This window comes from Epinephelus fuscoguttatus, linkage group LG4 (assembly GCF_011397635.1).
Source record: "Epinephelus fuscoguttatus linkage group LG4, E.fuscoguttatus.final_Chr_v1".
Taxonomy (NCBI): domain Eukaryota; kingdom Metazoa; phylum Chordata; class Actinopteri; order Perciformes; family Serranidae; genus Epinephelus; species Epinephelus fuscoguttatus.
The window spans coordinates 33,958,440-33,979,333 of NC_064755.1; the positions used below are offsets into that span (position 1 = coordinate 33,958,440).

Consider the following 20,894-nt stretch of genomic DNA (forward strand, 5'->3'; position numbering starts at 1 on the left):
TAAGCCCCGCCCACCCAATAACATCATACTGTTTACTAACAGTGAAGAGTAAACACTAATTTAACAGTCCATCTTGCCTATTTCAAATGTTTATATATATATTTCAGGGTTTTGTTGTGTCATTTCACTGTAAATATCAGTCACTATTTTTAGCATTATTACTTTGTGCAACCCTATGACAGAAAGTAAATGATGTCATATTTATGATCTCAATGAAAGGTAAACAGATGAGAGCAATTATGAATCATAACCTCAGAGGATCATGCTCCATAAGCACAGCTCAGCAGATACAGTGTGTTCTCGTATTGCAGAACATCTTCTGAGTCACACTTTATGGTTGATGATTTCCAATCAATCCCACCTGTTAACTGACCGTATCGTTTACAGAATATATTCTGGGATTTACCCTGTTCAAGGTCATAAGGCCATGCAGAGTTCTGAATTTACAAATAAATACATTTTACCTACTTTGGACTGGTTGTCTTGAATGCAACAAATTGTGTTTTTTAAGAATCAATAAAAAACGGCATCAAGGTGGTGATCAGTCCAAGAATACAAAGACAAATGTATACTTCTCCAAAATACATTTACACAGTTGATATTACTCGTTTCTTCCAATCTGACAGTTGCTAATTGGAGATAATAACTTACCCATCTTTTACTGACCACAACAGTAGTGAGTGGAACCACAACTAGGCCACATTCGGCTAAGCTCAAATACTGTCAGATAATATTTTTCCTGCGTCCCTCCCCCTCACACATTTCCCTCAAGGCTACCGTCTGTACAAAGAAATAAAAATGGTGGGTGGACAGCCCATTCTCCAGCAGACATGGTCAGCAAAAACCTCGCTGAGTGAAATAAAAAAATGATGATACCTAAATGATTTGTTGGTGAGATGTTAAAGAGAGCTCAGGATGAGAGCATGTAGCTTAGAGGTCATGACTTGGGCTTCTTCAGTCCAGATTAGAGCTGTTTAACCTACGTGGGTAATTCCTTGTTTGTGCCTTCACATGAGACTTCCCTTCTCACTTTCACATTGAAACAGATCTCCAACCTTATACGTGTTTTAAAGCTCAGAGTCAAACACTGCTGGGACCTGTCTGAGAGGAAAAGTGTCAGGGGCAGAAGTGATATACGATCTGAGGTAAGACATTGAAGGGATTTAATTTGAAGTAATTAAAGCCATCTATCGCTCAGATTTTAGGTGTAAAAATATTCCTTAAAGCTTAGAATGATGAAGAGAGAAATAAGTGAGAGAAATGACAGCAATGAGAGCTTACAGGAGATGTAGAAGGGTTTTTCTTTATTTTCAGATCAGCATATATTACAGCAAGAAGAGGGGGAAGATTTGGGAGAGAAAGAGGAACAAATGAGGTTCGACTTCCCTCCTAATATAAAGCACTCTCAAACCCATTCATGTGCGCAGACATTCACGATGTTGAAAAGTTCTCCATCCATTCTTTGTACTTTAAAAGACCAACTTTTTGGGAGATTGACCATTGGGTGAACTTTTACATTAGGTATTAAAGTAATGATTAGAAGCTCATTTGAGTACAGGTTGAGCGATAACATATGATTAGCTTTATCCAAAGTAAGAAGACAGACATTTCAAATAAGAACTTTTAAGTTGATCTTATTGGATGATCTGTTGAGTCATTAACCACGATAAAGGTAAAGCTGGGGTCGGCAGAAATCTGGAAAAGGCAAAAGAAAAATAAATCTCTGTCCTAAGCTCTTCCTACGAGACGACCACGGGCATACGCACACTCCTCATACAGTAACTAAGTGTTTCCCAGACATTATTTATTTCTTTATACAGTTGCAAACGGAGCATTTGCTCAGCCACTCTTTGCCCCTCTCTCTCTCTCTGTTTATCAGGCCAAAATGAGACAAGAATTAGCTAGCTAGCCAACCCACAGTCCCTCCGCCTCACTCCCCGCCACTGTGGACTGCTTCGCCTGGAGGAGAGCAGGCAGCAGCTCCAGAGCTTCGGCAAGAAAACTGTAGCAGCTCAAACTGTGCCACAGTGGGCTGGTAGCCAGCAGCCGTGTCTAACCTGTGTAATAACTAGGGCTGCCCCCTAACAGTCAACCAGAAAGGTCAGTAGTCAGCAAGATTTCATTGGTCGCTTAGTCGCAGAAGAAAAACAAAACAAATGTGAAACTCTATTAGCAGCTGCGCCTTGTCAAAATAAATCTAAACCTATATGACTGGACCATGTGGGAATTTAAGTTGAAAGGACAGACACAGGAAGTGTCCACGCTCAGCAGTCAGACAGGAGTGAGGTTACATATAATAACATGTCGGGCAGGAAATCCAAAGTGTGGGATCATTTTGAGAAGGTGAAGGACGAACCCAAGGTGATATGTAAACTCATCTTCATTGGTCGACTACAAACATGACGTATCATCTGAAACATGGAAGTAGCTACATGCCCATTAGCCCACAGCGTCATTAACAGGTGGCTCGCTCAGTGTGTGACGTGCACTTGTAGATAAAATATAGGCCTATATTAATGAAGGTTCATTAGTACGGTTTTGTATTTCTCTGTAATGTAGCACAGTGTTAACAATGTTACTGATACTATTCTTTCTCACACCTTCAACTCAAACCATTGTGTTGCCCCACCCACAATATATCATTTAATAATTAAATTAATATTGTAAACATGCAGGCGACTAGTCGACTAATGTTCCTAATGGTCAATACAGGAAAATTCTTAGTTGGGAGCAGCCGTAGTAATGACAGCAGAAAGTCTGTTGATCCAGCAGGGAGCGAGGGCAGTCCAGTCCCACTGAGCTGAGGTCTGCGCTGCCTGGATTCAGGCTCCTGTGGCCGCTGACTGGGGGTCCATTTCCAGAACTGCTGCCCGCTGTCGTCCCAGCAAAGTAGCGGTGGAGAGTGACGCAGAGAATGCACTGTGATTTGAGGCCCTTGAAGCCGCAGACATGACCCTTTAGCTCCTAGTAGCAATATTTTCTCTCCATCTCTGAAACGTTTCGCCAATATTGACGTTTTATTTCATTTATTGTCAGACCCTCAGACTTCTAGAGTCTCTTTTTGATAACTCCATCTTACTTTTTTAGGGGGGCTTTGTAGTGTATGCAGTTGTTGCCAATCCTGGAATAGCAGCAGGATTCTCCACCACTGAATCAGGCTTTTACCAAAGGACGTGCATGCTCTGCATTTGCAGAACAGCTAACAAGACCACCCTCTCTCTGAAATGACTGGCTAAAGTCTCCCATCAAGGGCTAGATTTTCTAAAGCCCAAAAACAGAGCCAAGAGGAGGAGCAGAGTTCTATTGTTCTCTTAGTCCACTTGAATTAAAAAATGCTTAAAGTGCATTATGGAATATGGTAGTGTATTTTGATTTGTGGGTCGGGTAACCGTGTTAGTTTCAGCTACGACAAACTGACAACTGAGTGTATCTTCACAAAGAAAATAGTAGGTAAACTGTTTGTTTTCGTATCAAAGTGTTGGTTTATTTTACCAAGCTGCACTGCCAGCCAATCTAAATACTTCATTTTCATACTTCTGCATACTTCATATCTGAGATAATTATAGTTTCCTGCCACATACACCAACACACTCTACGATATGGTGTTCACATGCAGCACTGGATCTGAAGAGACACCTGCGGGTTTGTTTTGGCTATTGCAAAAAGGTTAAAATGAAAAACAGTCTGAAAACCCCAAATGCTCACATTTTTTTCATGCTAATAGAAAGATTTACACATTTCTTACCCAAAGCCATGAATTTGGTTGTTGCAGCTGCATGAATATTTGATATGGACCCTCAACCAAGACACTACACGCTGTAGTAGACTGTGGCATAAATCCTTGTACACAGTAGCTCAAAGTGCACAGGCTCAAACTTGTGAAGAAAACAGAGGTGAACTATTTTTTTGCCACAACTTTCCTGTGTCCATAACTCTTCCTGTAACACATGCTGTGAGTGGTTTTTTTGCAGAGCAGAAACGTAAAGAATGAACAAAAAACTTTTTAAGTGGCATCGGGGTCAGGGATGACTAGTGAGAGGTTTACAGGTGTCGATGTCCTGCGCTAGTAAGTGTTGTCTTTTCCTTTCTTTTCTTTTTTGTTCTCCATATTTTTAACATACAGCATCTACACTAGTGAGGTAGTTTTTTTGTTACACTCTGAATTTCAGTTGATTATTGGTTCACACATTAATGTCATTTTAGACCCACTAAGATGAGTAATCGAAATTGCGAGCACGCTAACGAAAGAAATGGTGCTTTCACACCTGCCCTGTTCGGTTCGGTTCAATCAAACTAAAGTTCATTTTCCGCCTAAGTGCGGTTCATTTGGGCAGGTGTGAACACAATCACACTCAGGTGTGCACCAAAACAACCAGACCAAGACCTTCTTGAAGAGGTGGTCTCGGTCTCAAACTCTGGTGCGGTTCGTTAGTGGTGAGAACGTGTTCCGACCTGGATCTGAAGCAACTGCAGTCACATGACACATTGTTTGGGTTAAACATGAGCATGTTACAGTCCTGGAGGATTATTAATGTGCACCTCCTCCTGTACTGCCTTAATATGCACATTCAGCACATCCAATGCATCAAAACATTGTTTTCTAGTTGGAGCCACACCTCGTTTTCAAACTGTATGGTTTGACTAAAATGAACACTGACAGCAATATAGTCCACGATGAGCAGCGCTAAAATCAACCTGCGTAGTTGTCCCTCCATTGTGACATTAGAAAGTGTCACATTTATCTTGCAAGTGTACTCTTCTTCAACGTTTTGTTTACTTCCTGGATTTTTCCCACATGGAAATTCTGACCAATCAAGAGCAGCTTTCTCACACAAGGCATTTGATCTGGTCCGCTTGTAAATGCTGCCGTGAGAACACGAACCAACTCTAGGCAATTATACAACTTTGTAACAAAATTAGTCCCCGATTCAGACCAAAGGAGACAACTCTAGGTCTGAAAGCACCCTTAGATAGTGAAGCCCAGTTGCTGGAAGAAAACGTTGGCATTGTATGTTTCTGCAAATCATGAATATGCTACATTTGCCTATTTTATACATATCAGTGGTTCTAAAGTGACATAGTATATGAGCTGACTTTGCCATCAGGAGATGGAGGGGATGCTGGGTGGCGTGACACCTTGGCAAGTGGCCTGCGAGACTGCAGACCACAGTTTGAGACCAACAAACAAAACTGATTGTTTTTTAGCAAGACAGTGCTTTGTTTCCAGTGGCTTCTTAGCCCCCAGACATGGCTGTTTTTTAGCAACCAGTTGCTGTGTTTCCAGTGAGGATGATGCCCCCAAAACCCAATATTTTAAGCTAAAACATGAACTTTTCCTAACCATAACTAAGTGTTTTTTTGTGCCTAAACTTAACCACAGTGTTTTTGTAATGTATTCACATAATAATGTACAAATGTAACATATTTGTGGTTTGCAGAAACATAAACTGGCAACATTTTTTGGTGATTGGTTTGGACTGTGAACTTGTTTAACAATATACCTGCCTAACATCAGCATGCTCACGTTGTCATTTTGAGCATATTAGCATGCAGATGTTAGCATTTAGCTCAAAGGATCACTGTGCGTTAAGTGCAGCCTCACAGACTTGCTTGCATAGCTGTGGCCTCTTAAGCCACATTTTCCACCAAGTAGTACCTTGTGGTTTAATTCAGTTCAGTATGCTTTTTTCCCATTTCCACTGTGAAAAGTTGTGGATGTTACCAATGGAACTGTTCCTTAAGCCCTGTTTCCATCAAACACTCTCAGTATGATTATAAGGGTACTGTTTGAAATGGAAATGCTAAACAGACCTAGGGTCTAAGTACCATGTCTGAAGGGTTACTTTTGGCTCCAAAGGTACCACATAGAAAATGTTTGGTGGAAACGGGGCTTTAGTCTTGATCCTGTATGAGTAGGGCTCACTGTTTGCCTCTCAACATACTGGCAATGTTGAAAATCATTGAACACGGGTGAACTTCTGTCTGCCGCAGTGGGTTTTTTGATACTTCCACTGGGAGCTGCTTTTGCTATAGTCAGAAACTTCCAAATCCAACGGCATACTCCTGAGTAACATCATGATGTACCAGATAAAAACCTAGACTCAATGTCAAATTGTGATAAAATATTTCTGGGAATTTGAACTTAGTTGATACAGCTTCTCGTTTGTCATCATTTCCCAAACCAACATCTTTTAACTGGAAAAAAAACCCCAATGCCTCACAGCCTTCTTTGACCTCAGTCATGATACATCGATAAAGTTCATGCAGCCTCTTTAACCTCTCATCTTTGAGGCCTTCCGGCCTTCCGAGTATCATCCTGCGCATGCAGGGATAGAGGGGTCGCTACGGCAACAGCCATGAAAGGGCACGGCTCTCCAGGTTCTGTAACAAATTGGCTCCACCAATCTTTAATCACTCTGTGCTGCCCTCAGGCCTTCTCTCACCTCAACCACATCTATGTCACACAATGCCATGGAGATAACACTCCCTTCTGAGTGTGTGTGTCCATAAATGCTAAACACACACCAGGGATACTGGGGAGGGGGGGGGGCGGCAATGGAAATAGTTTTCTAATGGAATTAAAAATCATTTTCTTGCATCGACACCTACATACTCAACCGAAAGTACATAGGGATTGAAGGATTTTTCTAATTATCGAAGGCAGAGCTGCAACCTGAAATTACTTTTCTTCAAGAGTACATCCTCCCTATTCATTTCTTAATGTGTTCATGTGCAGTTTTGTCTCCAGAGGTCACAGATTCACACAGAAAAGTTACAGAACAAAGTCTAATCCGTGTTCATGAACGAGCAGCAGAGTTATAAAACAACAGCCAGATCGTACCAGAAGCCTCTTATTATGGACTGGATGTCTGTAGTCTTTCATGAGCTCCCTGCCTGACTAAGCCATCTTACTGAGTTCAACCTGTGTGTGTGTGAGTCTGAGTGTGTGTGTGTGTAGGAGGGAGGATCTGCACGTAATGATTACATCGAGTTTATTTCCACTGATTCTTTTACTTTTCCCTTTCTCTCCACCCACATCCTCACATCCTCAGCCCTAAACGAGAGCAGAGACAGAGAGAGAGAGAGAGAGATAGAAAGGAAAGAAAGACGTGCCGTTTCACATCTCACTTCAAAGGATCTCTGGACCTTTGGGACATTAAAGCCTGTTTCCCATAAACCAACTGCTGCTACAGTCCTAATTAGCATTCTCAGTGCTTTTGTTCAATACGTTTCATAAACATCTAAGAGAAATACCTGCACTGACGGGGTAGTAGTACCATGTGTAATCACTATATTCTGTGTGTTGTAAGTACGTGTCTAGTAGGGCTGGGTGTCGCCACTGATTTCCTGAATATATTCGATTTACGATTTGATTGGGGGTATTTCAGTTACAAAACCAATTTTTGCTCGTATGTGAAAGATATTTTTGGAGAACTAATACTGTAAATTTTTCAAGGAATTTAAAAAAAAAAAGTTGTTTCTAGAGCAGAAACATGATATTAAAACAGCCTAGTCACAATATCAACTCAATATCTTACTGGAAACAAATAAAAAATGTCAATAAAATAAATCATATTCCTGACATCACAATATTGAGTGAAGTTTAGAAAGAATAAAGAACACAGACATCAGTCAGTTTCAGCCCTCCTGTCCTCTCTGCTCCTCCCTCTGCTGCTGAGGAGAGTCACTGCCTGCAGGTCACATTGCCACAGGTATGTTTTATGATGCAAACTAAGCTTAACAGTTAGACATAAACAGTTGTTGGTGTTTCAGCTTGTTAGTAACAATTTCCTATTAGATGGAAAGAGCTCTGTGCTAATATTAGCGGCAGTGGATGAGAAACTGCAGGCAGAGCAGACTGAAGTTTCGCTTTTCTACATGTTCACATGTTGCTGAACAGGTGTATTAATAAAGTATAGACTTCTTCCTCATGGAGGTTTAATTGCACTTACAGTAATAAGTGCAGTTTACTTCTCAGTGCTTGTGTGTCTGTGTGTGCGTAAAAGTGGCACAGCAGCCCCGACACGAAGACAGCAGGAGGAGCGGCTGCTGTAGCATGATGATGAATTAAAAAATTAAAAAATTAAATTTAAAATTTAATTTAATTTAATTTAATTTAATAAAGTATATAAAATTAAATTAAAAATTAAATTAATTTAAAAAAAAAAATTATACTAAAACATAAAAATGTAAGCTAACAGTTACAGATATTTAAACATTAAAAAATAAATTAAATAAACTAAACCATAAACATAAAATACACAGAGCTTCGTATGCATTGCCTAGTACCTGTTTCAGTTATGCCGCACAATCTTGGTGAAATCACTAATTTTCATTAAACCCGGGACAACATAGGGAAGCTATGTCGGGCGCAGTGACAACTAGCTAGCAGAGAGTGGATCATCTCCTGTGAGCATCCCGGCAAGAAACAAAATGTGAGTGTTGTTGGTGCAACCATCCTGATCTGTATAATGTTAACATGAGAGGCATCTGGTAAATTAGGTGAGGCAGGTGAGGTTCACATCTTATAGCGACCAGGTGCCAGACCATGAGAAGCACGCATCCAAGAGGAAGCTACGAAAATGGCAGACAGCGCTGAAACAAAAAGCAAACATACAGCTAATGTGGGCTTTGGCTTGTACTTCCACTTTCATTGATGATTCTGTTCACAAACAGCACACAACTGCTGCGGTGCTAAATGGATGTTAGGTGTAATCCCTTTAGGCTTCCATTTAAAAAGATAAATCTCCTACTGTTGTGAACTTGTGAACTCTACTGATCGTTCAAGACCTGCAGTTTCACTGTGAGCATACACAATAAAGTGTTGGGGGAACAGAATAAATGAATAAATAATGTAAGACATACCAGTCATTTCTGAGAAGCTTGGGAACAAACTACTCAAAATAAAAACATAAAAAAGTTCCTAGAGTGGTGTCGGACAAAAGGATGTTTCTGTAATGATTCTGTGTCGCTGATGTGTCCCCTCTGGAAGACCTCGTAACCCATAAACCCCGCTGCTTCCCTATTTTTCAATAAATATAGAAGTAATTTTTTTTTCACATCGTACACTTCCTTCACCTTCCAAAACTCTGAAAGTTTTATCTGAAACTCCTTTTGCATGAAGCAATACAGCAAACTTCAAAAACCAAACCAGATAAAAGGTGGATTTCCCAAGAGAGCGGCTCTGTGGCGTTCCTGGAAATGTTCAGGAACCATTGATGTAAAAAACCACAGCAGGGAGACGGGACGTTCAATGACTTAGAGAAATCAAGAGAGAACTTTGATGCTCAGAGAGCAGCACACGTACAAACTCCACAGAACACAGCTTGCACACGCATGTTCAATATTCAGGCAAATGCATGCACACACAGCCAACAAATGGACACTCACACACACACACACGCACACCTCTGTGAGTTCAGTGTGGGAGGGTTAATCAGAGTAAATCACTGACACTAATCCATGGCCTATCTCACCCAGTCCTCGCCTGGGTATTTGTGTGGGCAGCCTGTGTGTGTGTGTGTGTGTGTGTGTGTGTGTGTGTGCATGTTGAGCTTCATGGGACTCTTAAGTGTTGCTAGAGTTGTCAGCTTTTTGTGCGTTTCTTTGTGGGTGAGAGACTTCAGACCAACCCTGTCCAAAAATATTAAGTCATCACTGCATTACACCATTTCACCACTAGGGGCCGCTGTGTAATATTCATTACAGAGTGATGTTCATGTAAGTGAAGTGAACCTTTCCTGCAACTATAAAACAGCATGTACAGAACAAGACATGTCTGACAGATTTAAACTTTAACTATATATTTTATAATCAACACTCATATCACCGTTTAGGTCAAATTCAGTCTCGGACTGACATGATGTTTTGCACTTGATCAGCTTTTTACAAAGGGAGGGGTGATTGTGTTTCTTACTGTAAGGCTGTTGTACTGAACAGCACCGTCATCACTCTCCGACAAAATGTACCCATTAGATGGAAAATGATCACCACTGAAACTCTGAAGAACAATTTTAGATCTCAGATCAATAAAGACAATCTATGAATACGTTTCCCTGACTGGACCTTCTATATTTATTTTTAGGCGTGGTACAACGGCCCAATATTGTCGTCTGTATTCAGATAAACAAATGTAAAGGTTACAAAGGATGTTAGTAGGTCATCTCATTCAGAAATATAAACTCTGTAAAACACCTCTCAAAGAGGGGCCTGATTTCACGCTTCTATAACACAATCAGAGATTTGCATGGTGTGAGGACTGGCACACAATCTGCTTTAAAGCTCAAACACTTCCGTGAACACCCATTTTAAATTAATCCCATATAAGTGGATAATGAGAATATAATGTAACTCCAACCATGTTAAATAAATTCAGTCCCAATACCCCTGACATATGTAATACATGTGGAATAAAGGTCACACCATTTCATTGCTTATGGGACTGCCCAAATATCCAGGCTTTCTGGATAGAGGTTTTGGATATCCTTTCACATGTCACAGATGTTAGGTCTGTATGCCCCAAACTGAGTATCCTTGAAATTATCTTTGGAGAGCAGATAAGAAAATGACAATCTACTGCTGATTACAAGCAAAACACACTAAACCCAGATTCTGGAAATCCACTATCGGACCAAGTTTACAAGCCTTGCTTACCAAACTGTCACCCTCTGTTGCCCTAGAAAAACTTACTTTTTTATAACATAACATAAACTTTATTTATATAGCACCTTTCAAGAGCATAAACGTCACAAAGTGCTTTACAGAGGCAATAAAGCAAAAATATATATATATAGACATAAAACACAGTAAAGGGAGAAAATAGACAGAACATAAAAAAAAAATCAAACAAAGGCAAGTCTAAACAAATGGCTCTTAAGCTGCTTTTTGAAGGTGTCCACAGTGTCCACAGATCTTAAATTCAGTGGGAGAGAGTTCCAAAGTTTAGGTGCCACAACCTCAAAAGTGCAGTCTCCTGTGGTTTTCGGCCTAGAATGAGGAACTACCAGCAGGCCCTGATCTGAGGACCTCAGAGACCTGCTGGTGACATAAGGCTGCAGTAGATCACCAATGTAGGCCGGTGCCTGACCATGCAGAGCTCTATATGTGACCACAAGAACTTTAAATTTGATGGGGAGCCAGTGGAGAGCAATTAAAATTGGATTCACATGAGACCTTTTGGGGGACCTGGTCAACAGTCTGGCAGCAGCGTTTTGGACTACTTGTAGGCGATCCAGAGACGATTTGCTGAGGCAGGTAAAAAGAGAGTTGCAATAATCCAGACGCGATGAAACAAACGCATGGATCAACATTTCCATCTCTGCTTGAGACACAATGGGCCTGAGTTTGGCTATGTTCCTTAGCTGGAAAAAGCAAGAGCAGATCAATAACTTCACATGTTGGTCCAGAGTCAGAGCCTGGTCCACAGTGACACCAGGAATTTTTACAGATGATTTAACCATTGAGGTATGAAAACCTAGACCACCCTTGATCTTAGGGACAAGACTTGGAGGGGCAGAAATAAGGACTTCCGTTTTGTCAGAGTTAAGCTGCAAAAAGTTATTGGCCAACCAGTTTTTTATAACTGTCACACAGTCATTTAGAGCTGACAGTATAGCAAGGTTGTGGGGTTTAAAGGAGGCATAAAGCTGAATATGATCTGCGTAGCAGTGATAATAGATACCTTTAAACTGTTTTATTATTTGCCCAAGGGGAAGCATGTACAGGGCCAATAGAACTGGACCAAGGACTGAACCTTGGGGCACACCACAGCTGAGAGTTGCAGCAAAGCTCCTGTCAGAGAGGTAGGAGGAGAACCACTGCAGGGCTGACCCAGTCACACCCACCCACTGCCCAAGTCTCTCTATCAGTATACAGTGGTCCACTGTATCAAACGCTGCACTGAGATCCAACAGCACCACCACTGAACATTCTCCTGCATCACTGTGCATCAGGATATCGTTGGGGACTCTAAGAAGGGCTGTTTCTGTAGAGTGCAGCCTTTGAAAGCCAGACTGAAAGTGATTAATGGTAAATATTCTACTTTTAAGACGTTTTACGGCATTTCTAAAGGGGCTACATAAGTCTACTTGTCTTAACGTCTTGAATGCAACATAATTATGTGCATTTTCTTTCCTTTAGACTGTCATCACTTGAGTAGGTAGCATTTCTGATTATTTATTGTGAACCTTGGACAAGTACTCACTCAATTGCCCTGTCGTAGCAACTCATATTAAGACAATGCCTTTCGTACCTTACTTGTTTTTTGTAGTTGTTTTTGATGTAATATTGTAGTATATTAAAAATCCAATAAACACACTTGTTTAAAAAAAAAAAAAAAAGAAATATGGACTCTACAGTAGGTCATGCATTTATTTGGTATTCAGTTTGGTCTCTGAAGGTTTAAAGGTCTAGCGCAGAGATACTCAATTTGCTTTGCCCAGGGGCCACTTTTGCAGAATGACAGAAGGCCAGGGGCCAGTTAATAAACAAACATTAATAATTTACAATTCATTAGCCCACACCTCTGCTGGATGGTCCTATGGGATCCTTCTCTGGTACTATTTTTTAAATTAACAAGTTCTATTTTGATACTTTTTAATGCACTCTGGCACCTTATTTACTCTAAAAATACAAATAAAATTCTCAGTGTGAATCAGAATCTGGCTTGCAAGCCACACGCTGAGTATCTGTAGAATTTAGTGGCATCTAGCAGTGAGGTTGCAGACTGCAACTGAAACCTCTCCTGTGAGCCATGCGTGTAGGAGAACTATGGTGGTTGATGCAAAAACACCTATGGCCCTGTCTAGAGCCAGTGTTTGGTTTGTCCAATCTGGGCCACTGTAGAAACAATATGGCAGACTCATTGGAAGTGGACCTGCTCCAACTGTAGATACAAACAGTTGAAACAGGCAACTACTTGCAATGCACCATTCTGCAAAAACCTGCCGGCTCACACCAATGCAACTAGATGAGACGATGTATCATCTCTATGCAACAACTCTCTGGACTTCTGTTCTGATTTTCAGCTTTACAGGTTTATTTTGTGGCTGAAAATAATTTGTAGCTTGGGGGGAGTGACAGCAGTGACCCACTGTCTGACATAAGCGCACCCTGAGGATGGAAACAGAGGGGCTCGGCGGGAATGGAGCATCTGTCGCAGCAAGCGAACACACCATCTGCGGTCATTTTGACTTGACCAGCAGACATTACTATAAGCTGATTGGCTGTTCAAACAGGTGACGTCCATTACGTTCTAAAACCAGCTGCTGATGATTTGACCAGCTAAGTTGCAGGTGACACCATCAGCCGGCTTAAGTCGAGCTCAGACCGGCCAGTTCACACTGCTGCTACTTTTCCCTGTAACGTTCTACGATGGTTTAATCTCATCGCAAATCTTTGGTCTGAACTGGTAACTGCGTAACTTAAGATAACGAAAAACACAATGATTCTTATTTTCAGGTGATTGAAAACTAATGATAGGTATAGGTATAGGTATGAATATTATATACCATTTTCTGCCATTATATCCCCCTAAATCGTACACACTGGACCTATTGTGGGTAAAACTTTTATTTTTGAATCAGTATTGTATTTTCCACATTCTTGTCTTGTGTTTTGTCATGTATGATCTGTGTGTTTTGTTTTTCCTTTAATTTGGAGCTCACTGAGTTTAAGCCTGTCGTATGACATGTGCTACATAAATAAACTGACTTGTCGTGATTTTTAAAATCAAATGTACAATACAAGGAGAGACAAAAAAACAACAGTAGTGTTTTGATCCAGCAGTAATCTTATCTTTGGTATCAGAAACAGTAAATCCCTCTAATGACCTTGAGTGTATCCGTATTGTTGTGATGTGAGCTTGTGCTTACATTATGAAAAGAAAATATAATTCTTATTCCACACGAGTACAGAGGGCCCTGGAAATGTTCATTAGAAACCAGCATGCTGTGAAATTTGAAGATATAATTAAAACTATTCTGGCTTTGTCTGCACAGCTTGTTGTGTAATTTTGAATAATAATACTATGAAATGTTGTATTCTGCACTGACAAGCTAAGATTAAATCACTGCTGTTAGTTTACACGTGGAGATAGGTAGCATTTACACAAGGAGACTACAAATCTCCTCCTGAACAACAAACCAGACTTTACCGGAGTCAGACAACTTTGTTAACTGGCTGCACTTTAAACTGAACATTAAACCCAACACTGTTTCTGCAGTTACTATCATGATGCAGTTAAAACGAGTTTTATATGGCAGCCAACCCTGGAATACAATTATAAATTTAAAAACCACACATCCCTAAAAACCTCCATAAAACTGTAGCTCCGCTTCAATTAACCAACAATTGCCACTTGGAGAAAACAGCACATTCATGAATGGAGAGACGTTATGTGCACCGAGAGAAATCAAGGACAAGCTGTGAAAGAGGGATCAGATAAATGTCCCTTCGTACTGGTTCAGCACCGGAGAGTTCTGCTGCAAAATGAGGAATCCAACAAAAAATGACATTGAATGTTTCAAAAGGGACGGAAACAAAAAAACTGAAAGTCGTTTGTGAAGAAATAAAATGGTAGCAGAGCGCTGAAGGCCTTGGACGAAGCTATGAAAAAGAAAACACTAAAAACAGAGTATATCTCTTTATTATCGAGATACTTGTGAATGTAAATGGTTATTTTGTCCCCCAAAATGGATACACTGAAAAATTAACATGTGAATGTTATTTCAAAAGTTAAATGTTCGTAATTCTGTAAAGTTGCAGGAAATGGGGCTGGATTGGGCACACCTTGACGAAACCTCCCTCCAACACGACCAGACAGTCCTTATCCTGGAACCCACAGGGGAAAAGAAAGCCAGGAAGACCCAAGAACACCTGGAGAAGGTCTGTCAAGGCAGAACTCAAGAAATCAAGAACAGCCTGGAAGGAAGCAGAGAAGATCGCCCAACACCGAACCAGCTGGAGAAAGTTTGTGAATGACCTATGCTCCCCAAGAAGCAAAGGGTTTAAGTCAAGTAAGTCATTCGGTAAAGTTGAGATGTCGCCTGTAACTCTACTTTTGCCATAGTCAAGGCCGGCCCTGGGCATAGGCAGTATAGGCGCTGATAATAATAAAATAAAAACGTCTTATTTTAAACATTGGTATCGGCCCAGAATTTCAAAATCAGTGCATCCCTAGTTCATTTAGAAAGTTAATTTGTACATTTATTATTATTTTACAATGTCACATATTGTTTTATTGTTTATTCTTCTGAACAAGTTCATTTGTAATTCTTTATTTGTTATTTATTATTGATTTATATGATTATCAGGGGAAAACTCGCCGAGGGCACCAAATGTTACCACAAAACAATTTCGATCAACACCCTGACTCATGCTCATACAACAGGAGTCCTGTATCATCCTAGGACTAAGACTTTAATTGTTTGCCAAAGAGCACCTCAGCTAGTTGAGGGAGAAAGTAGAGTGCAATCGATATACTATTCACTCAGACCTTTCCAGACTTTATCAGTGGACCGATCAGCCCTCCCTCACCTTATCACCTCTTGTCCAAACTCAGCCGAGTGGTGAGGGAGGACTGTTGCTGCCATTTTTCCCCCAATGGAAATTTTTCCGCTAACCCAAAGCAATGTGATCCCCTTATCTATTTCTGCACTGCAGCCATCAGATTGCTCTCCATTGAAGTGCTATTGATCTGCCTTGTGTGCTGTACTTGAAAAAAGGGGGGTGGGGTGGGGGGTGTAATCAATACTGCATCCTTGGCCCTCCGGCCTCAGCCACCTGACAGCTTCAAAAAGGGGAAGAGGCATTTTCAATAATCTCCCCTTATCAGTTTGGGAAAGCAAACTGTTGGTTTTCAACACCATGTACTGTGAGTATGTATGCTGAATACTCATGTATGGTGCTCCAGTACAGCGCGTTACTGACACATGACATTTTCATAATACCTTACATCTATTTTGAGGAAGTATTTTATACAGTGCCCCATCACATTGGTTATTAAAAGTGACACTATGTTATAATGCAATTTTAAGGAGGAAATAACTTTTTTTTCTTATGAATAAAAAGTTGAATTCTTGAGCATTTGAAGGCATCCTTGCTCAATATATTGCATTCAGAGGTTTTACCACCGCTGCTTTACTTGATCTGGCATGATCAGGAGCTTCTGTCAGAAAATATTAGATCATTTTAGCAAACTTTAGATAGAAACCACTGTATGCTGTAAAACTTCTATTAGTAGCCCAGGTTATTATTTGCTTAAATCACTGAACTCAACGGGTCTATATTTAAGACAGGTGTCTATATGGGACAGGCCTTTGATTCCTTTCACACAAAACTGTTGCACAGCAAAGATGATTAAATTCTTTATTTGAACCAGTATAAACATTACTTGGCTTTGAATAGCATATCAATTATGAATCAGTCATTTAATCTAGCTCCGACAGACAAGGCATCAGAGAAAGGGGAACTGCCCACTGGTCCGACATCCCATTGTTCCGACCATATTAAACTCATTGTTCCGAAGTCCCGTTGTTCTGAAATCATCATGATGCCCTGTGGTTAAGGTCTGGTTAGGTTTAGGCACAAAAACCACTTGGTTAGGGTCAGGAAAAGATCATGGTGTGGGTTAAAATGAAAAAGAAAGTGACAAACACATACACGCATACACATTCTCCACAATTCAGTCTGCCAGTTCATGTTACTGGAACCATGAGCACCAGAGAAGACCGGAATTCATTCAGATTTACAGCCATGACGAAAGAAACGAAAGAATGATAACTCTCTACCTCTGAAGCTGTCATAAAGTCTACAAAGAATATGTGTTCTTTGATTACCTGGTAAGTTATTCATATTCATTAGTCCATAGGGTCAACCAATCAAAAGAATCTAAAGGGTCTTTCATGAAAGTTATGAATATTGTTTTAGCAGGATAAAAATGGTTCTGTGTCGGTATGCCGGGTGCTCTAGTCCTCTAGTCCTCAGTGTCAAAATGCGCTTTCTCTGGGGTCCATGTCATTGGTTCGACAGCCCATTAGTCCGACTGTCCGCGGTGCTTAACAGCTCACGGCGGGCATATGGTGCGCCGCAACCGGCTTGAGGCGGAGCAGGCTCACGGCTTATGTGTTTGTCGCTTTCTTTTTCATTTTAACCCACACCATGATCTTTTCTTGACCCTAACCAAGTGGTTTTTGTGCCTAAACCTAACCAGACCTTAACCACAGGGCATCATGATGGTTTCAGAACAACGGGACTTCGGAACAATGGGTTTAATATGGTCGGAACAATGTGATGTCGGAACAATGTGATGTCGGACCAATGGGCAGTTCCCGCCAACAACTTGGTTTTAATCATTCAAAGAACTTCTATGAAAATGAACTGCTTGGTAACCAGACCAGCTGTCAAACTGAGCCAGCCTTTCATTTGTCAAAATGTGTAGCCAAACTGGGCTAGTAAAAGGGAATAGGCATTAAATTGGGACTAGGCATTTTACTGAAGTTTTACCGTAACTCACGTTGCTAGGTCAGTTTGCTGACTACTTGGGTAACAGTGATGCCATGCCATCATTCCAATGGCCAATTATTTTAAACCCCAATAGTACAAAAAATATCCCACTGGAGCAAAAGCCCATTTGTCCAACAGCTGGCTATCCTGTACTCAAATGCCCATGTCTCAAAATACGAACACTCTCTCTGCAGTTACAAAGGGTCCTAACCATTACCACGCCAGCGTACGCCTGCGGTGTGTCGAGTAAATGGAGTCTGCACACCACTGGACAATTATCGTAGATGGCAGGTACGCCGGATCCATCACCAAGTTTACACCATCACGACCACATGGCCACATGGCCCATACAATCACAAACAAGTCAAGGGAGATTGATAATATAGAGAAGTGATGAATGTCATTCAGGCATTCAGGTGTAATCCTGCCACCCTTCTGAGGAAACTCATTTCAGCTGCTTGTATCCACGACCTGTGGGGTATGCGGTGAAGTGGGTGTGAATGTCTTATAATCGGCTTTGGAAAGTTACAGAAATGGTTGGACAAAGCCACCCCTAAACCCAATTTAACAGACACTGGTAGGTCACTGTGTAGTTTGCATCAACAAACACCATTATCACTGACTAGACAAAGCTTGTCACCTACATACTGACTACTACCTACCCTCAACAGAAAATCCAACCACACAGATGTCACTGACTGCATCAGTAAATATTTAAAGCAAAAAATGCGGTATAACTAAATAACTATAAATGGTAGCGAGAAGACTCCATACATGTTAGTTTTCATGAAATATTGTTTGTTTATCTCCAAAGGAAACACAAACACCAGCATCAGGCAGACTTGCAGGGATTTAGCATCATGTCTGCAGGGAGGACGTTTAAAGTCATCGGACACTGGAACAACGACACTTACAGGGCGTCCTGTCTCACCACTATGCCACCATGCTATTTTACATTACAGCACAGTGCCTTAGAAATCTAATATACCATTTAGAAATCAATACAGCTTCTCTCAAAGCAATATGAATGCAGCTAACCGAGATCCATTTAACGTCAAAATGGTTTTCTGTCAAACATGCTATTGTCCCGTGAGGTTAGAAAAAATGTAAGAAAATAAAAAGGATTTGTATGTTCCCATCATCCTGTGTTCAAAGATCAAATGTTGTTCACACATGCTGCAGACGGAGCTGACCTGAGGGAATAAATCAGTGAAATATCAGCAGTTGTATCAGTAAACAACAGTTGTAAGCACGAATGAAGGTGACTCACTTTGGTTCACAGTGTTTCTGTGTGGTGAAGTAACCCAGGCGGACAGACTGGATGACAGATGGACGGAGGACACTAATAATGTTTATTGTTTCACAGGAATTCCTCTGTTTCCTCTGAACGTATTTGTTCTGTTTAACCATTGTGTTGAAAAATGCTGTGTCATTTTCTGCTGACTCCTGCTGCTACTTAGCACTTGCCACCAGCGCAGTAATAATCTCTCCTGTGGTTGTCAGTTTCCTGGTATTTGTGTGTATTTGTGTATGTAAGTGTATGTGTATGTGTGTGTGTGTGTGTGTGAGCCCATCAGGCCCGTACCTGGAAGATGATTGAAATAACTCCCTATTCAGCATCTATTGTACTTTCAACCTGGGCTCTGAGCCCTAAATCAGCACATAGACACAAGAGGAAGGTGCACACACACATACACATACACACACACACACACACACACACACACGCACACACACACTCTCAGGCTGCAGGTCCACAGTTCTCTGAACAGTCACCATGGTGATTACACACACAGTTCAGCTTTGATGCAATGCAGATGGATTAAATGTCGACTAAATGCAACTCACTACTGTCAATCATTCCACTATAAAAAAATAGGCTAGTGTGATGTTTTAATCTAAATAACTTAGTTTACTCTCTTAATTTGTTTTGATCTATATTTGTGTCTTTTAGTGCAATTCAAAATCCCAGCAGTGTACTTGTCACATATACTAATATATCTGGAATATACTATAAATAATTCTGACGTGTCTGGTCGTAAATTGACTCATTTTAATTCTTTTGTAAATATTCCATCAATAGAAATAGTGGAAAAAACACAGCTTACTGGCACCAGTAAATTATCAAAACTAATGCAAAAAGCTTCCGTTCACTCAAAGCTGTGCAAGAATCTTGCCGCATTGACCTTTTGCTGAGCCCCGCCCCTTTGTGATGGTCCGACAAGCTGTCGGAGTAAGCATGGAGCCCACACTGTAACTAACTGCACTCCCTGAAGAAATATTATCATATTTTTGGACAAATGAAACAGTGATTCCAGAGAGAAGCAGACAGAGGGGTCTACAGTCTGTTTGAAGGATATATCCAGGATGTCAAACTGACTCAGCAGCACCAACAGGTTAAAAAGACAAAGACAGTTAGAAGCTAAAGCCGAACTATAGGCTACAGATCACAGTGTAAAAGTGAACCACCACATCACTGCTGATCGCCACACAAGACAATGAATATAAAGGGAAACTTTGCTGATATTGAACCAGCTGTGTGGCATCACAGTGTGTGCAGATGAGCCGTGTTTGGCCAGACTGTTGGGGAACAAGCACTGTTCTTTTGCACATACTGTGATGACACACAGCTGGTTGAATATCAGCTAAGTTCCTCTGCTTCCTGTACAGCAGGGTCGGTCTTTGTTTCACTGTTATAATCATTAAAAAGCAAAAGCAGCATGTGTATACATTCAGTAGGCTATATCTTCAGTAGCTAGCTAGCTAACCCTACACTTTTCAGTGTTTGATTTTGGTTTTGGAACAGGGAAGAAACGTGTGTCTTTTTCCAACCTCTCCAGGTAACGAGTATCATTAATACACGACGTGCCCCAGGCACAACATTTAGCTCCAAATCCACAACAACAGCCTGAAAATGAAGGAAATCTGACCCTGGTCTGAGCCAGCCCAATTGTACGTTATGATAGGCCAGTCTGCATTGGGGGGTGGGACTTAGCGAAGGGCCAACTGACAAGAATACTGTCAACATATGGCACCTTTTATCCTGTGTTTCTAAAGTTATGTGTTTTTGCAGACAAGTAAGGAATCATTGGTATATCATATTTCTTAAAGGGAGTTTGGCATAATATTTTGCACCAGGAGCATGATGGGAAAATTCTAAATCATTAAATGATGTGACATATTATCAGAAAACTCATGGTCTACCCAGCGAGTGTAAAAGGATGTGTACCAAAGAATACGATCTGTAAAGTGACACCAGCTTTGTCAGTCGCTGATAATTTGGAGTTCATCCCGTCTTGTATCAGGAGAAGCATGTTTACATTTATCCACAACATCTCAGGTCAAATGTGCTGCTTGTTTTTAATTCAGCAAATAAGACAGGTGTATATTTA

The 20,894-nt window shown here is 40.8% G+C and overlaps 1 protein-coding gene across 1 annotated transcript in view; it reads right to left on the minus strand.

Annotated features, from left to right (window-relative positions):
- Positions 1 to 20,894, minus strand: part of LOC125886933 (microtubule-associated protein 1B-like) — a 118,914-nt gene that overhangs the window by 80,018 nt on the left and 18,002 nt on the right. The gene's annotated exons all lie outside the window — the stretch shown is intronic.